At 40.6% G+C, this 21,536-nt stretch overlaps 1 protein-coding gene across 3 annotated transcripts in view; it reads left to right on the top strand.

Moving 5' to 3' along the window:
* The first annotated feature begins 2,171 nt into the window (after positions 1–2,171).
* Positions 2,172–21,536, top strand: part of mpp2b (MAGUK p55 scaffold protein 2b) — a 539,799-nt gene continuing 520,434 nt past the window's right edge. The window contains exons 1-2 of one of the 3 annotated variants that reach the window (XM_087977856.1): positions 2,172–2,300; positions 7,810–14,028. The gene's annotated coding sequence lies outside the window, so the exon portion shown is untranslated. Of the gene's footprint in view, positions 2,301–2,633; positions 2,903–7,809; positions 14,029–21,536 lie in introns of those variants that run through there. The other 2 variants (XM_043675077.2, XM_043675076.2) reach the window with 2 other exon arrangements.

Genomic DNA, 21,536 nt, shown 5'->3' with positions numbered 1-21,536 from the left:
GCAAATGTAAACTAGCAAGCATGAGACAGATATGTGACAGGACTAGATTTACATTTATATACAAGCAGTATAGGTCGGACTGAAGTCAGGTTTACAGAAGACAGGAGGCTGCACAAGAATCCATAAGGCTGGACAAAGCTGAAGGTAACAAGAGGATTTGACCAGCAGGTGAGGAGGGAGGATGGGATCAGGCTAGGATACTGAGGTGATCTCCATCTTTATTATTCTTCTCTTTTTTTTTAATCATTCGTGTGACATTGGAATCATTGGCTTGTCTAACAACCATACCAAGTTGCCATTGAGAAGGTGGGGGTGAGCTGCCTTCTTGAACTGCTGCAGTCCCTGTGCTGTAGGTAGACTCACAATGCCCTTAGAGAGGGAATTACAGGATTTTGACCGAGCAATAGTGAAGGAACACCAATATATTTCCAAGCCATCACAGTGAGTGGCTTGGAGGGGAACTTGCAGATGGTGGTACTCATATGTATCTGATGCCCTTGCCCTTCTAGATGGAAGTGTTTGTGGGTTTGGAAGGTGCACCCTGAGGATCTTTGATGAACTTCTGCAGTGCATCCTGTAGATAGGACACAGCTGCTTTAGAGCATCAGTGGTGGAATGGTGCCAATCAAGTGGGCTGCTTTGTCCTGGATGCTGTCAAGCTTCTTGAGTGTTGTTTCAGCTGCGCCTAACCAGGCAAGTGGAGAGCATTCCATCACACTCCTAACTTGTGCCTCATAGATGATTGACATGCTTTGCGGAGTCAAGAAATTAGTTACTTGCCACAGTATCACAAGTCTCTAGCCTGCTCTTTTAGTCACTGTGTTTAGGTTGTGAGTCCAGCCGAGTTTCTCATGATTGATAACCACCAAGATGTTGATAGTGGGGTATTCAGTGATGATAACACTATTGAAAGTCAAGGGGTAATGGTTAGATTGTCTCTTATTGGAGATGGACATTGCATTTGTGTGGTGCAAATGTTACTTGGGGCCACATTGAAAGGTGTGGCAAAAATGCATTCTAGGGATTGCAGGTAAACAGAGGAGAATAATACAGACATTGGAGGAGTTATTTTGATATCTCACAATAGAACTGTTTTAAATTGTATGACTAAGTCTTACCTTTAGTGTCCATAATGATGGACTTTAACTGCAGCAACTCCTACTACTTCATTCCTGAAGAAGGGCTTATGCCCGAAACGTCGATTCTCCTGCTCCTCGGATGCTGCCTGACTGGCTGTGCTTTTCCTGCGCCACGCTCTCGACTACTTCATTCTTTTGTCAAACGACAGGTAGTTTGGTACTGTTGACCCAGTATAATTAATTGGAACTCCACTAACTTCTTTTATTTTGAGAACTGACAGAAAGCAACAAAAGAAAGTGTTCCATCATTCATGATTGATTTGAGTATTTGAGCAGGACTGGTTGCTATATGATCATTGCTCCTAATAGTAATTGGCAATGGAAAGGAATAAGTCTTATTGTCAGTGGAGATACATTTGAAGGAACTAATGGGTGACACTAGCTGAGTATGCTGCAAGACATTTGCTAGACTTGAAGTGGTAGGTTTCCTCAATGGCGTGATGCAAATATATACCGTTTTCCTGCAGGAGGCATTAAAGTCTTGATACATAATGTGTATGAAATAGAATGGCAAAACAAAGTGTGTTAAAACAATTCTCAGTAGCCATCTTCACTTTAGTAAACTAGAGAAATGTGAGAATTGATTTTGGAGTCAAAATCCAATTTCCAGAATCTACAATCATTATAGTAGTGATTTGGAAGTAGGTATACTTCAGCACTTTCATTGTTGGCTATTCACTTGGCAGCCTGCCATTTCAAGAGCAACAGAATAGATTGGTAACTAGCAGGATGCCATCTCCAGCTACGCAGTGCTCAGACAGACCTTTTGATAGATTATGTTTCACCTGAATGCACTGGCAAGGAAATATCTTTGCAAAATGATGGGTCAATGAACTAGGGATGTTCTGGCTTAAATATTTATTCATTTGTAATTTGATTGGTGCACAGTCTTGATCTGCTTTCCTTGTGCTTTGAGAATCCTTTCTCCTATTGTGTTTTGGCGTTTTTCTTTGGCTTCTTGTTACTACTAAAGTAAGTGATTCATCCTTACTAAGGGGACATTCACTGAAAGCCAAGGAAAATTTGAGGCAGAGAATCCAAAACGTCATGTGAACAGTGTCCCTATAGAATGCAAGGAATAAAATGGAAACTCAATTCACCATCGGCGACCAAATAGCATCAATGCAACATCAAACATTCTCGTGTTCTTCACAAAACCTGGTAAGTTGTGCAATGTTTCATTTGTTTAACTTTGCTAACATAACCCAAGATTTGGGAAATTAATTCTGTATGGTGTGAGTGAAGTTTTGTACCAGCGCTGAAATGAATCAGAAGAAGGCCAAGATTATGACAACCAGCAAAGAAATAAATAAGACTTCACTCTGCTGAATCAGGAAGTGGCAGGGACGGATGACGAGTGTAGTTGGACAAAACCCATCGAACTGAAATATATTTTTGTCAACGAGATTGACTTCACTCCTAACTGAACCCAGGGCAGTGATTTATATAAATCAAAAAGCTGTAACTAACTGGTTTTTCTTGAGCCCTGCTGGGGACTGGGCAAATGAAACATTACTTTTTACTTAAATGAAATATTACTCCAGTCGTTGTTGGGGGGGTGGACTAGGCGAGTGTTACCAGGGCAGAACGAAAGCTGTCGCAGGTTTGAAGCTCCCGCACCAGCGAGCGGAGCGTTGCCACTTTAAGAATCAGTGGATGAGACTGAACTGACAGCAGCTCTGTTACGCTGGGGAACCAACACGCCACTCTAGAAGATACACTGAAGCAAAAGGGAGGCTTTTGCGCGCAAAAAAAAATACAAGGTAGGATCTATTTTGCACCGGGTGGGCCATCTGCTTGCAACTTTTTCAAAAAATAAAATTGCACAATTGTAAAAGGTAATAGGCGCGGGTGTCAGTGCATTTCTATATACAAACTGCAGTCAAAATAGGACTCTCCTTGGGTGGCATGAAGACGGATCCGTGATCTCTGGTTTTAGTATTCCCTTCTCAAATGTTCCCTGACACCTTGATCATTGCAAGTAATTGACTATTAAGAAGCTGTGATGTTAAAGGGCATATTCACATGTAGAAGTGAATGCTTTTAATAGCCCTGCTTTTGTTTATTTCCCGTTTCTTGAGACAACTGGAGCAGTGGAAATGGAGGCGCTTTATAAATACATCTGAGGAAAAATAATTCCTCTGAATTCAGGTTATTTTAAGGCCTCAGTAGCTGACCAGTGGGACCCCTTCCTGACCACTCAACGTCCTGAAACATTGACAGAGAATTCTTCTAGGTCCTACCGCCGGCAGGTTTACAATGAGATTGATTAAACCTGGATTACAGGCTGGAGTGCTCCGGATGATCTTGTCATTGGGCTCTGCACTCCCGGAGTGAAGGAGTTGTTTTAGCTGCCCGGAGTGTGTTGGTGAGTGGGTAATGTGTCCCAGTTGAAAGGTGCTTGTGGCTTCGCTGCTTATGCCCGGTGCTGGAAGAGCTCATTGCAAAACGAATAATAACTCATCAACTCGGGTGCCAATAAGGAGTTAAACTATTGACTTCATTGGAGGGGCACTTGTGGCACGGTGGTAGTGCCCTAGGTTCAGATCCTACCTGCTCTTGAGATGTTTAATAATCTCTCTGAACAGGTTGGTTAAAAAATATCTTGGCTTCATCAGAACGGCGTCGGTGTTCTAGCCCCTGGGAGCTGCTAGAGATGATATCATTGTCCCCATCCTAAAAGGTTATAAGAGCCGCACAGTATAAAGAAGTTGCATATTTCTATAAAGTAGCCTTCAGCTGATAATAAACTAATTAAGTAAATAATTGTGGCCTCAGAGTTTGTCATTTTGGATGCCAGATTAATGCTTATAGTGTTCAAGATTGAATTGTACCTTTTTAAGATTGAAGCTTTTAGTGAAGGATGGCAGCACTGTACCAGGAATCTGAATTCTTTTCTACTTAGTGGAGATAATGTTTACTTTAATTCTTTCTCTTTGAGGTACATACAGTGCAACCAGACCAAATATAGAATGATGTGTTCTTTATACTGTCCCAAGGATCTGTAGTGTTCATGATCTAAAGGATGCAGTCATTAATAAACCATTATCATCCTAATAGCCCTAGAGTTTGATCGGCAAATCAATAATGTGGTTATTTGTGTTGTGCTTTGAGATTGCCCAAACTAACTTCTTTGAGGATCCAGCAGCTAGCTCTTAAAAGAGACTTTCACTTGATCAAGATGAGTGAATTTGAGACAGATCACAGGATTTAATGACTAATTTATTGCTTAGCATTTTTAAAATTTGATCATTTTTATCTTCCTTATAAAAATAACCAGGAATAAACATTTTTTGATCAAAATACACCCTTTAATACTGTACCTGTTAGTTGAGTACTGGAAATGATTAAAAATACTTAGCAGGTCTGGTAGCCTATATGGAGTGAGAAACAGAGTTGATGCTTCAAGTTGGCAACTCAGAGGGTTGGTGTGGACTTGGGCTGAAGGGCCTGTTTCCACCCTGTAGGTAATCTAATCTGATCTAATCTAAGGATGTTTCTGACAAAGGCTCAGTCGCCTGAAACGTTAGCTCTGTTTCTTTTTCTACATATGCTGCAGGAAGCCATGAATAGAGCCAGTGGATTCTGTTCGTATATTAGTTTCCTAGCATATGCAGTACTTTTAGAAATATGAAATGAGATACTTATTTTCATCAATATTACCAATGACTTAACATATCATATACTGGCATATGGCCCCATGCTAAACCATCAAGGTTCTATTGAAGTCGGATAATGTAAAATGCAGAATGGTGAGGAAGTAGTTCATGTATGTTACAAAATTATGCAATCGAACTGTCCCACACAATTGTTGCCTTTGTCAACTTTTAACCAAGAGATTTAGGCCTAAGGCATGATTTGGAGATGCCGGTGTTGGACTGGGGTGTGCAAAGTTAAAAATCACACAACACCAGGTTATAGTGCAACAGGTTTAATTGGAAGCACTAGCTTTTGGACAATCACCTGATGAAGGAGCAGCGCTCCGAAAGCTAGTGCTTCCAATTAAACCTGTTGGACTATAATCTGGTGTTGTGTGATTTTTAACTTTATATGCCTAAGGCATCGCTGATTGTGGTTTGGACTTGAAGGTTTTGATTACTCTCTTATCAGTCAGCTATTTTGCAAGAAGAGTGTACGATTGATTCATTTAAACAAGACGTCACAATCCTTCAATTCTATTCTCTCTCTTAGAGATTTTCCACATCAAACTTTGCCTGCAATCAGCGATCTAGCTAAATGCTTATTAATTGCTTTTTGTAGGTGCAAGCGCTGAATTACAGAGTCCATTTAGAAATTTTCTGAAATTAGGGAGCTTGAAAAACAAACTTTGATGATCTAATGTTTTTAAAATTGCATCTCACATGGGGATAATAAACAGATGGCTCTCAAATGGCCAGGACTCTGAATGAAACATGTGGAACTCAGGAAGCATTGTTTAATGATTAGTCTCCATCTGAAACTAATTTATCGAGATTCAGCCCATTCTTCACAGGGCTAGAGTATTAAAGCCATACCTGCATAATTTGGTCAGGCAATAAAAAAGTAACTTAAAATACATTTCACAGTTTTGTTCAGTAAAACCATATCTGTAGTTCTGTTTAATAGCAGTCTGAAAACATGAATTAAATGTACATTACATGTCCATACTGACAATTTATTTAGATGTGTTTGTTTGTGTAAATGTGTCTGAACAAATGGAAGTTCCATTGAATGAGAATTCATTGCAACAGTGCACCAATCATTTGGAAATTGGTAGCACAAAGGAATCTGGACTATTGGTAAAATTGTTACCTTTCAGTCTTCAAAATATCCTTCTTTTATGTATCCATTTGTAGTGCAACTAATTGTGTACTGGATGTATTCCAAGAATTTGAAGTTCTTACTGAGAACAGTTTTCCTTGAGAAGTTTTGCAACAGTTTTGGAATGTCAGAAAGCTTATCCATCTTAGGTGATTAATTCATTTTTTTTCAATCTCTTTTGCCTGAATTAATTGGGTTGGATTTGTAGGATTGTGATGCAGTTAAAATTGGTCCTACCATAACTTAAGATCAAATTTGTACTTTTGGCTATGTAGCTTGAAGTCCTTTGTATTGAGCAGCCAAATGGAGTAAATAATATAATTACAGAAAATGCTTGAAATATGTGGCTCATCAGGCAGCATCCAGGAAAGAGAAGCAGAGTTAAGAGATTGATTGCATTTGGAGGTGAGTGGTGGGGATGGGTTGAAAGGGTGGCTTGAGAGGGTGGGGGCCCCGGAGTCCTGTGAAATGATGAGGGAAGGTGAGTGCTATCACTTTCCAGTCACCATGCAATTTTACCAATTTTGGGGAAGGTGGAGAATGACTCACCTAACCAGAGGTGAATTGAACTACTTAGGTATTTAAGCACCATGAACATGTCCCAGTCCATCATTCAATCCAGCCTTCTATCCATTGACTCCCTCTACACTTCCTGCTGCCTCAGAAAAAGAACTAACATTATCAAAGACCCCTCCCACCCTGGTTATACTATCTTCCATCCTCTTCCAAGGGGCAGAGATGTAAAAAATTGAATACACATTAAAGGGACAGTAAAAGCGATGGCAGCTAGTTAGTTGCCTGATCTCCAATAGATTCAAGAACAGCTTCTTCCATGTTGTTATCAGCCTTTTGAAGGGATCCTTCAAATGTTAATGTTGATCACTCTCTCTGCACTTCTCTGCAGCTGTAACATAGTATTCTTCACTCTGTTCTGCTACCCTGATGCACTCTATATGGTATGATTTGCCTCTATAGCACGTAAACACTTTTCACTGTATCTCAATACGCATGACAACAATCAATCAATCTAGGTACATTTTTACCAAAGGTAGCACCTTAAGTGGTGACTTGTAATCTTTTCACTATACTCATGTAAGTACATGTGACAATAAAGCTAATTCTAATTGTTAGGAGTTTCTTCCGTGACATCTTATCAGCATCTGGTGGACCCTCTGCTCTGTGATTAACCCTGGCAGGCTCCCTGTGAGGTCTGGTGGAGCTCATTTGAACACATAAGGGCCACAAAGCGATTCCCAGTGGGTATAACAGGCATCTCAGCAACGCCACTCCCATTTCCCTCCATTCTTCTAATTAGAGAGCCCAGTATGCAGTACGTTTCAGTGTTGTCCTATTCCTCATGCATTCCCAGCATTAGCGACTGATTGACTTGGCACTGCTCAGACTGATGGGAGCATAGCCCTCCATTAAAGGGACAGCAATCTTGATGGCAGCTAATTAGTTGCCTGACCTCCAAAAAATGTGCTATGGAATCTTGCAAAGGTTGAGTTAGTGTCATCCCTGGTGTTCTGACCTGTTGTTCGGTCTCCTGCCCATGCTGACAGTAGGCAGTCTGATATGTTAGATTGATGACCTTTATTATCAAAAAGGCAATTGCCCTGAAATGATGACTTCATACTGCCTGGCTCACTGACCATCTCCAGCAATTTTGTTCACGTATGTTTCAGCTTTCTAGCATTTGCAACATTTTGATTTTGTAAATAAATGCAAATTGTCAGTAATACATTTTCTCCCTTCGTTATGGTCAAGTTCTTATAACAGATTGTTTCACTTTTACATTGTAATGGCTCCAAAGAACTGTGTTTCAGCTGTTTTCCATCATGACACAATTTTTATTTTTTTCTTTTGCCAGTTTCCAATTTTCCATCACCCTCCCAGAAGGCATTGATTCCTTAATGTGGAATGATTCCAGGAATCCTTCTTGGTACTTGCAAGCTATCAGCATGCTGACTGTGGAATTATCTGACAAGCTACTGATCACAGGGGACATCAAAGCTCAGCCTGAATCTGTCTTTCTTTGACATCCAGCTGGGGTGACTGTGATCGGAGCAGAAGTGCTGGACTCACCCCTGCTTTCTGTAACCACAGGGCAGTTATACCAATTGCAAATCCCCTATTGTCTTTTTGGCTGAGCTCAGTTCACTCTCTACAAATTGAGCACTGGATCCCAGATTGTCCTGTTCTCTTTAGTTCAGCTGCTCTCTGAGATAAACACTCTGAGCCTTCATGACAGCAGCACTACCTCTCTCTGAAATGCATTCTAGTAAATTAAACAAACAGTTACTTGTGGTTGAACAGACCATGTTCATATAATGATCGTGTCTTAGAAAATCTTTGTGAAGACATTGGAAAGCATTGAGTCACTGGCTCCAATAGACTATTAATCTGGATTGTAAATACCATCATCTTGGCCTTAAAGAATAAACATTTAGCAAGTAAAATTGTACCAAAATATTTGGACTTGATAAAGTTTAGTTCACTAATTACAGTTTGTTTATCTCATAAGAAAGTCTGCAATGAGTCATTCTGTAACTAAAGAAGAAAGATTGACATTTCATTTTTTTTTAATCTTTACCAATGCTTATGTATGTGTCAGGAAAGAAACAATGTCAAAGACTATCAAATCTGAAATATTTTACTTATGTACCTGTTGCTCTGATTTAAAATGCATTTTCTGAAAGGATGGTAAATGCTGCTTAAATAATAACTTTCAAAGGAAAAAAGGATTAATGCTTGTAGACAATAAAAGTTACTGAGAAGGAGCTGGGAATTGGAACAAGTTTACGAGCTCTGCCAAAGGGCTGGCTCAGATATGATGGGCCAAAGGGCCTCCTTCCCTGAGTATCATTCTGTGATTCTATAGAATTTACTGGTACTCAAACTGTGAATTGATTACAGAAATGTATTTTGTTTTGCTGGTTACTTCTCATCTAATGTATACACCTGTCAACCACAAAACAATGTTTTAAGCTTTAATTTACCTCACAACAGTCTTTTTTTAAGGCAACTGCACTCTGGACACACTTTTATACTAAGCACATCTGCCTTTTAGCAACAAAATAATATATTGTATAGTTGTAATTGCCATGGGAGTGCAGTCATAGAGTCATAGAGATGTACAGCATGGAAACAGATTCTTCGATTCAACGTGTCCATGCCGACCAGATATCCCAACCCAATCTAGTCCCACCTGCCAGCACCCGGCCCATATCCCTCCAAACCATTCCTATTCATATACCCATCCAAATGCCTCTTAAATGTTTCAATTGTACCAGCCTCCACCACTTCCTCTGGCAGCTCATTCCATACACATACCACCCTCTACGTGAAAAAGTTGCCCCTTAGGTCTTTTTTATATCTTTCCCCTCTCACCCGAAACCTATGACCACTAGCTCTGGACTCCCTGACCCAACGGAAAAGACTTTGCCTATTTACCCTATCTATGCCCCTCATAATTTTGTAAACCTCTATAAGGTCACTTCTCAGCCTCCGACATTCCAGGGAAAACAGCCCCAGCCTGTTGATCCTTTCCCTGTAGCTCAATTCCTCCAACCCTGGCAACATCCTTGTCAATCTTTTCTGAACCCTTTCAAGTTTCACAACATCTTTCCGATAGGAAGGAGCCCAGAATTGCACGCAATATTCCAACAGTGGCCTAACCAATGTCCTGTACAGCTTCAACGTGACCTCCCATCTCCTGTACTCAGTACTCTGACCAATAAAGCAAAGCATACCAAACGCCTTCTTCACTATCCTATCTTCCTGCGACTACACTTTCAAGGAGCTATGAACTTGCACTCCAAGATCTCTTTGTTCAGCAACACTCCCTAGGACCTTACCATTAAATGTATAAGTCCTGCTAAGATTTGCTTTCCCAAAATGTAGCACCTCACATTTATCTAAATTAACCTCCATCTGCCACTTCTCAGCCCATTGGCCCATCTGGTCAAGATCTTGTTGTAATCTGAGGTAACCCTCTTTGCTGTCCACTGCACCTCCAATTTTGGTGTCATCTGCAAACTTACTAACTGTACCTCTTATGCTCCCATCCAAATCATTTATGTAAATGACAAAAGGTAGAAGACCCACCACCAATCCTTGTGGCACTCCACTGGTCACAGGCCTCCAGTCTGAAAAAAAATCCTCCACTACCACCCTCTGTACCCTACCTTGGAGCCAGTTCTATATCCAAATGGCTAGTTGTCCCTATATTCTGTGAGATCTAACCTTGCTAATCAGTCTCCCATGGGGAGCCTTGTATAAAACAGAGTATCATCTGAATCACAGGGGCAGTAGCATGAAGGCAGTAGCATAAGATATAAACTCTTCATGTCTAGTAGTGCTTTGTCAATGTTTTGAACCCATGATAATAGTAAACTGGATGATTTTTGTCAGTGTTAGTTTTTGATCCTTGTTTTTAGCCATAAGTTTAAGTTACTGGGTGTGAAATAAGACTTTGCAGTTCAGTCACATGCTTTGATCATCATGAGAGAAACAATTGACCAAAGTAACCAAATCTTCCAAATGACAGCCACAGGCCGGTCAGTCAAACGTTGATGGTGGGGAAACAGTTGGAAGCAGTTCTGAGGGACTGAATTAATCTGCATTTGGAAAAATCAGGGATTAATCAAGAACAGTCAAAATGGTTTTGTTAAGGGGAGGCCATGTCTAACCAACTGGATTGAATTTTCCGAAGAGGTGACCAGGTGTGTAGATGAGGGCAATGCTTTACTGAAGTCCAAATGGACTACATCAAAGACTTTCGATAAGGTCCTGCGTGAGAGACTTACAGCAAAAATAAGAGTCCATGAGATCTGAAGGAATTTGGCAAATTGGATTCGCAGTTAGCTGAGTGGTAGGAAACAGCGGGTGATGGATGAAGTGTATTTTTCTGACTGGAAGTCTGTGTCCAGTGGAATCCCACAGCATTCAGTGTTGGGGCTTATGCTGGAACTGTATAAAATGCTGGTTAGGCCACAGCTAGTGTGCAGTTTTGGAATTCACATTATAGGAGAGATGTGATAACATTACAGAGGCTGCAGAGGAGATTTGTCAGGATGTTACCTGGGCTGCAGAGTTTCAGTTATGCAGAGGGATTGAACAGATTGTGGCTGTTTTTCTCAGAGCAGGGGAGATTGAGACGGAACATGATCGAGATGTATAAAATTATGAGAGGCACAGATAGGGTAGACAGGAAGAAATATTTCCCCTTGATCAATAAACGGGAGCATAGATCCAATGGAAGGGCAGAAGGTTTAGAGGAAATATATCAGCCAGATGGTGATGGGAATCCTGAACTCACTGGCTGAAAGGATGGTAGAGGCAGAAACTCTCCTAATATTTGAGAAGTATTTGGATGTGCATTTACGAGCCCAAGGCTTACAAGATTTTGGACCAAATGCTGGGAAATAGGATGAGCCTGGTTGGATGGTTGTTTTTGACCAGCACAGACCCCTTATCAGTGTGACAGATCTCTTTGACCACCAGATAAGGAAATTACCCATTAGTTTTTCAGTTTTTGTAATATTTACCTTAACATAAATATGAACCAATATAAATTAAACATGAAATATTACTTTAAATAAGAGCATAAATTTCATTTTGAATAGTTAATGCAACAAAATTGTCATAGGCGGTGGGCTGGCATCATGCCCTGCTTATATGTGGCACTGCTTTGTACACAGTTCGACAACAATGTGCTGTTCTTTATTCACATAGGGTAGGCCATGAGTCCTATCCAACAACAGCTTTCAACTTGGAGTTTCCTGAGTATGATTGTCGTCAGAAAGGCAGATTTCCAGCAGCCTATCTTCCTCGGGTTACCACAATCTGATGGTACTGGCTTTCAGAGTTTCTTTTCTCCTGATTAACCATTGGCGCCCCAATTCACAGGTTGCCCACTTATGGAAAAAAATACCTAGTTCTTTAGTGTCTCCCAATTATTTGTGTAGTTTTCCAGGTTTTAGATATTTTTAGCCAGATTTCCATGGAACCTTGGAGTGCTCCTGTGTCTTTTTTTTTTGCCAAATCTGACATGTTCCTGACAATGATTTGTTTCTTCTCCTCACCTGGATTCTCTGCTCTTCTTTCTGTCACTTTCTGCTTTTTCTTTGCATTCACGGCTGTTTGTGTTCATCATCCAGATCTTCTACTCAAAGCTCTCTGCCAGTCACATGGCTTCTTTCTTAACCTTCCTATTATTAATGCTTCCAGGTCAACTCTATGTTCAATAATTTCCTTAGAGAGCAATAGATTCTTGAATACAGTCTGGAACACACTCAACAAATAATGATCCGCAGCTGTTTGTGACAGGCAACATCAAACATTCACAATCCCTTGAGTGAAGAAATTGTTCCTCATCTCAGTTCCTTATGGACATCCTCTTATTGTGGAGCTGAGATCTCTAGTCTTAGACTTTCTAGGCAAAGGAAACATCCTTACAGCATCTATCATATTCAGTCCATTAACAAACATGTATGTTTCATTTGTTTGAATTCCAGGGAATATGAATTCATTTTATGCAGTCTGTCCTCATAGGACAATCCCCTCATCTCAAGAATCAGGCTTATAGTGAACCTTTATTGCATTCCCTCTAAGACTAGTATATGCTACCATTGCTAACAGGCCTGTACATAATTCTCCAGGTGTGGTCTCACAAGCCTCATACAATTCCAGTTGGACTTCTTCTCTCTCTGAAATGCTAATCCCTTTCTAATAAAGGCGAGCATATCCTTTGCTTTCCTAATTGCTGGCTGAACAGAGAAACTTTTCTTAATCGAAAAATAAATTTGACAAGGTTTTCTAATAGAGTAGGAAGTTCCTTTCAATTTCTTCATAAAGTTTGTCAGGTATATTGAATGCACTAACTTAATTATAATATTTTTATGAATCAGAGAGCAGGAGCATCCCTTTCTGGGAGGTGGCAAGGAAGCTAACAGGAAAGATAAATATTTGGGCAAGTTTACCCCAGAGAGATACTCGCCACTTCTTGTCACTTCAGTGATTAAGTGCTGGGTGAAAAGGTCTATGGGCACCTTTCTTGATGAGCCACCAATTAAGATCCTTACATGGTCAATTAGCAGCCAGCTAAGGACCTTGACTCACTATTGGCCTGAAGAAAAGAGCATCTGAAAACGAGGGCTGAGTGAGGTTTGGGGAGGCAATGGTGGGGTGGTGGTGGTGGTGTTGGTGGTGGAGACCCGCTATTTGCCCCAATCAGTGTCCAAATGTAGGCAGAGATGGGCCCCCTTCCTTGTCTCTGAGTGCCATGATGCCCCTTTCCCTGTGACCACCCACTTCACAGGAGTTGAAAGAAAAGCACTTTCTGCCATTTCCACCTTAAACCCCTTCAGCAATGAATCTGCTGGTCTTTGATTGGAGAACAATGTTTGACAGGGCAGGACTTCAGTATTGAGGCTCATGATTCAGCTGTGTCTCAGCTCTTCACCTCGCCAGAGAGAGCTGGTTGCACCCAGTTCCATTTCAGATCGTGAATAAAAGTAAAATACATCAAATTTGGGCAATCTGAAACAGGCACAGGTAATGATTAGATTAGATTAGATTACTTACAGTGTGGAAACAGGCCCTTCGGCCCAACAAGTCCACACCGACCTGCCGAAGCGCAACCCACCCATACCCCTACATTTACCCCTTTAACCTAACACTATGGGCACTGTGCCACCGTGCCGCCCACTATGGAGATGGAGATGGAGAAGCCCAGCAGGTCTGGCAGCTTTTGTGGTGAGACAGAGTTAACGTTTCAGGTCCAATGTGACTCTTCTACAGAATTGTTCTGTTCTAAACTTTAATTCTGATGAAGAGTTTTTGGATTCAACTTTAACTCTGTGTGTGTCTCTCTTTCCACAGATGTTGCCAGATCCGTAGGGTGTCTCCATCTATCTCCATACTTGTTCCACTTCAGAGCTCACTGTTGAGTCTATTGGTGAATATTGAAATTCCACCCTGCAGGAATCTGCTGGTCCAACAGAGACTGGCAACGTCTGAATCTGAGATCAAAGCAAGTAGAGACACTGATCCCTAGATCCAGTAGGCAGATCGTCCTGGTTTCCAGGTAAGGAACTGGAAGGCAGAAAGTCAGGGTAGTGGCAAGTTGAGGCCCTGAAGACCACTTAAAAGCATCAGTTGGTAAAGAATGATGCTGGTCACCTTTCCACCCTGCATTGAAGGGCTGAGATAGTGAGAAGAGGATAAGCATCTCTCGAAAGCAAACTCTTCCAATTATTTGCCCTTTCGGTCTCCTTCCTCACTGTCTCTAGAGAGGGGGTAATCATATCAACTGTGTATGCATCACCTTGACAAATGAGTATTTCACTCCACTTGCCTCCTCTGCTCATTCTTCATTGCCAGATTTTCAGATAACCGTTGAATTTCCTTTTGAATGCTCTGAATGAACCTGCCTCCACCACACTCTTGGGCAATGCTTCCTAGGTCTCAGCCACTGAGTCGTTGTGTGAAAAAACCTTTCTCCATATCATTGTTGCTGCTTTTTTAAAAATCTGTGTACTCTCATTCTCGATCTTTTCGTGAATGGGAACATTTTCTCCCTATTTACTGATAGTTTTGAACACTTCTATCAGATCTTCCCTTTTCCAAGCAGAACAGTCCCAACTTTCATGGGTGTCAGTTCTGTTTCAACCCCTTGAAATAAGAACCAACAGTCCATCAGCCTTCCTAATGACTTACTGCCCCTGTGTGCTAGCTTTCTGTATTTCTTGAACAGCAAGTACCCCCAAGTCCCTTGTGTACAGCTTTTTGCAATTTTTCTCCATTTAAAAAAATGGCCTGTACATTTGTGCTCCCTTGCAAAATGAACGACTTCACATTATCGCAAATTATACTCCATTTGCCAACTTTCTGTCCATTATTTTAATCTATCAATATATCTTTGTATACTGTTTGTATGCCTCTCGCAAGTTGCCATTCCACCTATTTTTCTAGGTTCACTACATTTGTTTCCTTCCTTCAAGTCACTCATTTATATTGTAAACAGTTGCATTCCCAGCTCTGATTCCTGTGGAACCCTGCTTATTCTGAAAAAGAATCCCTTATCCCTACTTGCTGTTTCCTGCTAATTAGCCAATTCTCTATCCATGCCGAGATATTGCCTTTAATCAAAACAGAAAATGCTGGAAAATTTCAACAGGTCTGGCAGCATCTGTAAGGAGAGAAAAGAGCTGACGTTTCGAGTCTAACTGATCCTTTGTCAAGCTTTGACAAAGGGTCAGTTAGACTCGAAACGTCAGCTTTTTTCTCTCCTTACAGATGCTGCCAGACCTGCTGAGATTTTCCAGTATTTTCTCTTTTGGTTTCAGAATTCAGCATCCACAGTAATTTGCTTTTATTTTTATTGCCTTTAATACTGTGGGCTCCTTTCTTATGACTTAGCCTTTTGTGAGACATCTTGGCGAACGTCTTTTGGAAGACCAAACACAACACTGGTTTTGTTTAGTGGTTCCCCTCTATTCACTCTGGTTGAGACTTTTTTGAAGAACAGGAATATATTCATCAAACAAAGTTTCCCTTTTATGAAGCTATACTGATTCTGCTTGAATAGGTTATGATTTGCTAAATGTGCTACTATTACTTGATTAATAATTGATTCCAATATTTTTCTAATAAAATGATGTTTGGCTAATCCTGTAGTTACCTTCTTTTTGCCTACCTTCCTTTTTGAATAGGGGTGTCACATTAACAGTTTTCTAATTCTCCAGTACTTCTCTACAATCCAAGGATTTTTGTAAAATTACAACCAATGCATCCACTATCTCTGTGCAGCTACTTATTTTTGGATGCTAGGATACAAGCCTGGAAACAAAGGGATTTATCTACCTTTAGCTCCATTGATTTGTTTAAAACTACTTCTTTAGTGATAGTGATGGTACTTAAGTCCTTCCTGGTATTCTTTAGTATTAATGAGATGTTCAAAGTATTTTCCACTGATGCAAAGTATTTGTTTAACTCCTCTGCCATTTCCTTGTTCACCAGAACTATCTCCTCAGATTCATTTTCTAAAGGGCACTTCAACCTCTCTTTTCCTTTTTGTATATTTAAGGAACCTCTTAATGTCAGGTTTTATTTTCCTTGCTAGTTTGTCCTTGTGATTTATTTTCTGACTTTTTATTATCTTTTTAGTTCTCCTTTACTAGATTCTGAATTTATCCTAATCTTCAGGGCTATCACTGACTTTTTGCCTCCTGCATGATTTTCCTTTCTGGGGCAGCACGGTGGCTCAGTGGTTAGCACAGCTGCCTCACAGGGGCCCGGGTTCGATTCCAGCCTCAGGCGACTGCCTGTCTGGAGTTTGCACATTTTCCCCGTGTCTGCGTGGGTTTTCTCTGGGTGCTCCAGTTTCTTCCCACAGTCCAAACATGTGCAGGTTAGGTGAATTGGTCAGACTAAATTGCCCGTAGAGTTAGGTGCATTAGTTAGGGGGAATGGGTCTGGGTGGGTTACTCTTCGGAGGGTCGGTGTAGACTAGTTGGGCCGAAGGGCCTGTTTCCACATTGTAGTCAATCTAATCTAATTTGTACTCTCCTTGATTATCCCTTTTCATAGAATCTTTCCTTCTTCCTGGGATATCTTTTTGCTGAGAGTCATGAATCATCTCCTGAAATGTCTGCTATTGCTTACTTTCTGCCTTTCCTGCTAATCTACTTACCCAGTCCATGTGAGCTAATTCTATCCTGACTTCATTGTAATTCCATTTTAAGTTAAACATAGTTGTTTTCCACCCAAGTTTCTCACATTCAAACTGAATATTAAATTCTAACATATTATGATCACTACTTTCTAGGGGATCGTTTACTTTGAGGTCATGTATTAAATGTGCCTTATTATCCATTACCAGGTCCAGGATAGCCTGTTCACTGGTTGACTCCATAAAATATTGCTCTAGGAAACTATCTATAATGCTCTTTATAAATGTTATTATAGCTCCCCTTTTCAACTTGATTGGCCCAAAACGCATGAAGATTAAAGTCACCTATAATTATTGATGTATTCTATTTACATGCCCATATTGTTTGTTGATCTATACCATTTCCTATAGTATGACTACTGTTTCTGGGTCTATCTACAACTCCAGCCAATGCTTCTTTCCCTTGCTGCTACTGAGCTCTGCCCAAATGGACTGTACATCATCCGAGCCTAAATTGTCTCTCATAACTGTCCTCATTTTATCTCTTATTAACAGTACTACCCCACCACCATTTCCTTCCTCCTGTCTTTCTGGAAGGCCAAATATCCCTAATGTTAAATTCCCAGTTCTGGTTTCCCTGTAACCATGTCTCTAACATAGCTACAAGATCATATCCATTTACCACAGTTTGCACCTTCAGTGCATCTATCTCATTCTGAATGCTTTGTGCATTAAGATACAAAGCCCTTAGGCTTGCTTTTTTGCCACTTTTAATCATCCGAACTTTTCTTTGTATTTTGCCCTATTTGCATCTAGCCTATGATTATCCTGTCTACATTTTTGCTTTTTACTGCTCTTTTTTAAATATATTCTGGAAGTCTATGTATACAATATAAATTGTGCTGCCCTGAACAACCCTTTGTTACCTCTTGGAAAAAACTTTAATAAGTTAGTTAAATGTGATTTTTCCTTTAATAAATCTGTGCAGGCTCCTTTTAAATTAATCCACATTTATCCATATGGCTATTAATTTTACTCAAGTTACTGCATTTAGAATTTTGCAAAACATCAAAGTTCAATTGATTAATTTTTAGTAGCTTGGCTTATTCTGTTCAGCAATCACATGCTATTGAAACTCTGAGAAGAAAGGATGGATAACTGATAGTGAGGAGCTGTATTACAGAGATCAGTATTATGAATAATACTGCAATTTTCAGACAATATTATCTCTTAGGCAAGGCAGAGACCAAGAGAGAGCATACTAAAACTGGAGATAGTAAAGACTGAGGGAGTAGTCTCCCTGCAGTTTAGGATAGTACACTGAGTCCCTTAACCATGAGGACTGATTAGCTAAGGGCTCCATCAGTAATGACAGATTGTCGTTGCTTGACAAATGTCCACTTTCAACGTAAAAACTCCACCTGGTCAGGAAGGAAAGTAGCTGCTGGTGCCAGTATCACCCATTCCTTAGGAATAAAGTATAGCTGGTCTCCTCTTTAATCAAATGTGAAGAATGAGGAACCTATGAGTTTGGGGCCTTCCTTTACTATTCATAATCACTCCTGATTGCTGACCCACATTCCTGATAGGGAATTCCTGATACCATTATACGGCAAGCCAAACAAAGAACAGCGAGGGAATTCCTAGAAGCATGGCACTCATCCACAAACTCCATCAACAAACACATCGACCTGGACCCAATATACCGGCCACTACAGCGGACAGCTGAAACTGACAACCGGAAGTGGCAGGGACAGGCCACTATAAATGCCGGAGGAAACACCACAGAAGCGCTTCACAGGAGGTTCCCAAGCACTGAGGATGTCACCTAGACAGGGGACGAAATGTTTGCAACAAAAATTTCCAGCTCGGCGAACAGAACCACAACAACGAGCACCCGAGCTACAAATCTTCACCCAAACTTTGAACACATTCCTGATAAACGGTTTATGATCCGAAACGTCGACTCTCCTGCTCCTCGGATGCTGTTTGACCTGTTGTGCTTTTCCAGCACCACATTTTTCGACTCTGATCTCCAGCATCTGCAATCCTCACATTCTCCTATTCATGATCACTCTAGAATAGTAAGAACATTTGGATTTAGAAAACAATGATGAAAATCAGTCTAACCGTTAAACAACCGAGTTAGTTGTAACCCTGTTTCTTATTTGTTCTCTAACATAGAAGTGGTTCTTATTTCTTCAATAATTTATGGGATGGCTACAGCAGCATTTTCTACCCATCCCCAATTGCCCCTGAGAATGTGGTTGTGAGATGTCTTTTGGAATCACTGCAATCCATCTGATGTAGGTAGACTTGCAATGCTTTTATGAAGGGAGTTCCAGTGTTTTGACCAAATGATAGTGAAGGAAAAGCAACATGGTGGCAGGTCAGGATGATATGTGGCTTGGAGCAGAACGTGCAGGTGGTGGTGTTGTGAGTGGTTGGAGGGCACATAAAAGAACGTAGCAGTCACAGTCAAGATGAAGCAGATGTGATTATTGATCTGGTTTCTCTCGAATTAACAACGTTAACATACAAGAGGACATTTTGTAAATTCACCTTGTTGGCACTAGCTTCATTCAAATAGCAAATATCCAGGCATGGATTGTAATGTGTTTCCAAGTAATAAAATTAACAATGTTCAGACAAGGATAAATGTCATTGTTCAGACCTTTGATGCAGGAGCAAAATGGTTTGTGCTATTCAGCTCTGAAGCTGAAACTGTCACGAACCTTCCATTTGGAAAAAGCTAAATTCAACTCCTACTCAATTGGTCCTTCAAAATTTCTCCAAGCCTGCTAAACATTCTGACACCACATCTGCTCGCTGCTTGGCAAGAGCTCCTTACAGGCACAAAGAGCCACAGGAGTCAAACTCATCTGTCAGAACTGTCAGAACTCAAACCTAGCTTCTCTGTTGCAGGTTGACCTCCTGATCTTATCAGCCCTCGTGCAGAGAAAACTGGCTTATCGTTTCCTTTAGCCTATGAACAGTTTGCAACTGCAAAAGTGGAATTTTTGAAAAGGTTATAGAGGGTGTGCTGGGCTTCAACTTGCTACTTAAGTCTTGCTGTAAGAGATGATGCTGTGGAAGATTGCGAAACATTTAAGGCAAGGAATAGAAACCACCTCTGCTTAACTTGGAGGGATCTTCACAATATTTCTCCCTTTTTCTCTCCAAGATTTGCAAATGTCCTTCCTCTTCCTCATTGCACTAATCCTTTTCAAATATATTTCAAGGAGAGAACTGAATATTTGTTGCCTGTTATCAGAAACAAAGAAATAGGTAAGTATTTACTAGTTCAGTAGAGTCAAATAAAGCACAAAACTGCATAAATGGAGAGGCCACCCTCTCCCATACAGAATACCACAACCTTTCAACGATCATGTACCCAAAGGAAATTTTTTGCTTGCCTTGATTTCTTGTCTTAGAACATTTTGCCGGTTGAAGGATATACTTTATGAAAACAGTATCACGTTAAAAACTGGATTACTGCATCCCTTAAACTGTGCAATTTCTAATTTGTTGGGTTGAATTTAAATTGTGAGAATGGTTACCTGTTTGTTTCACTCTCCTGTGCGATTGCTGATTTATCTCGAGTGGAAATGTCAATGACACAACCTCCTACTGGAGCCGAAATATTTGTTGCAGCCTTACTGTCTGTAAAGCCTGTATGTTGGAAAACTCGTGCCTAACTGGTTTTCCACTTCTGCTCACCCTCTGGCTGAAATCCAAATCCTCCCATTTCCTTTTTAAATTTCACTGACCCTAACCTTGCAGCATTCTGTGAATTTGCTTTCCTAATTGTGGAACTGGGGATTACATGACTTAAAATTGCTGGGGGGAAAGGATTTTCTTGCAGAAATGCTTCACAAATCTGGGCTTCCGATTCAGACCCTGTAACAACAGTGCCCTAGAAAAATCCAAGGCAAAATCTTCCCCCAGTTTGTAATTTTTTTGTCCTTGCTATTCAAATTTTGCCTGCTTGATTTAAAGGGGTGAGATTGATTGTGTTACCTCACTGACATACTGATTATGAACCTTGATCTTTGATTTCTAGTAAGTGAGCCTCCATGCATAATGGAGCTGTCTTACCTGATCACATGACTACACATATGACCAATAAGGGTTGTCATAACATTCCAACTCCTCACTACACAACAATAATATTTCATCACATACTTATCACCAGCTTTTCTGATGACTGGTAATTCAGCATAGAATAGGGATCGTGGTCCACATTTTACTTCATTGCTTACCTCTAGCAAGAAGCAAGTGATGAGGCACTGACCTTGCTCCTAATCTGCAATGGGAGGAGTAGCATTGATGTGAATGGTCCATTTTGGATTCTGGTCAATGCCACTACACTTGATAGTGATGGCAATCACTTTATCGACGAGATGTGGCTCTGCTCACTTGTTGCAGATGTGCATGAGATTTCTGCAGTGCAAAACTTGTCACTGAGCAGCCCAAAGATAGATGTTGTCAGGGTTATATTGCAAGCACAGTTGGGCTGCTTCATTAGGAGGTATTGTGAATGGGGACCACCGACTGCCTTAATCACCCTCCTATTGTGCTACATTTCTCTTCAACTATAGTAGATGCCCTTTTGCTCTGATCTTCATTGACTTCAACAGCAAGAACAGCAACAAGAACTTGAATTCATGTAATTGCTTTCATCACAAGCTTTCATAGGAGCATTGTCGAACAAAATCTTAACCAGATAAGGAGATGTTCATTAGAACAAATGATGAGAAAGATCGTTTTACAGTGCATTTAGAGAGAGGTTAAGGAAGGGAATTGTGGAGCATAATGTCCCGGCAACTGAAGGTATAGCCAACAAAGGTGGAGTGATTTTAAACAAGCATACTCAGCAACACCATCTTTCATTGATAAATCATCTTTACTGTAACAAAGTA

Source organism: Chiloscyllium plagiosum, unplaced genomic scaffold (genome assembly GCF_037043375.1).
Source record: "Chiloscyllium plagiosum isolate Xiang-an unplaced genomic scaffold, Cpla_swu_hap1 HiC_scaffold_32, whole genome shotgun sequence".
In the NCBI taxonomy this organism is placed as follows: Eukaryota; Metazoa; Chordata; class Chondrichthyes; order Orectolobiformes; family Hemiscylliidae; genus Chiloscyllium; species Chiloscyllium plagiosum.
The sequence above is the reverse complement of the archived record's forward strand: the minus strand, read 5'-3'. Positions and strand labels throughout refer to the sequence as shown.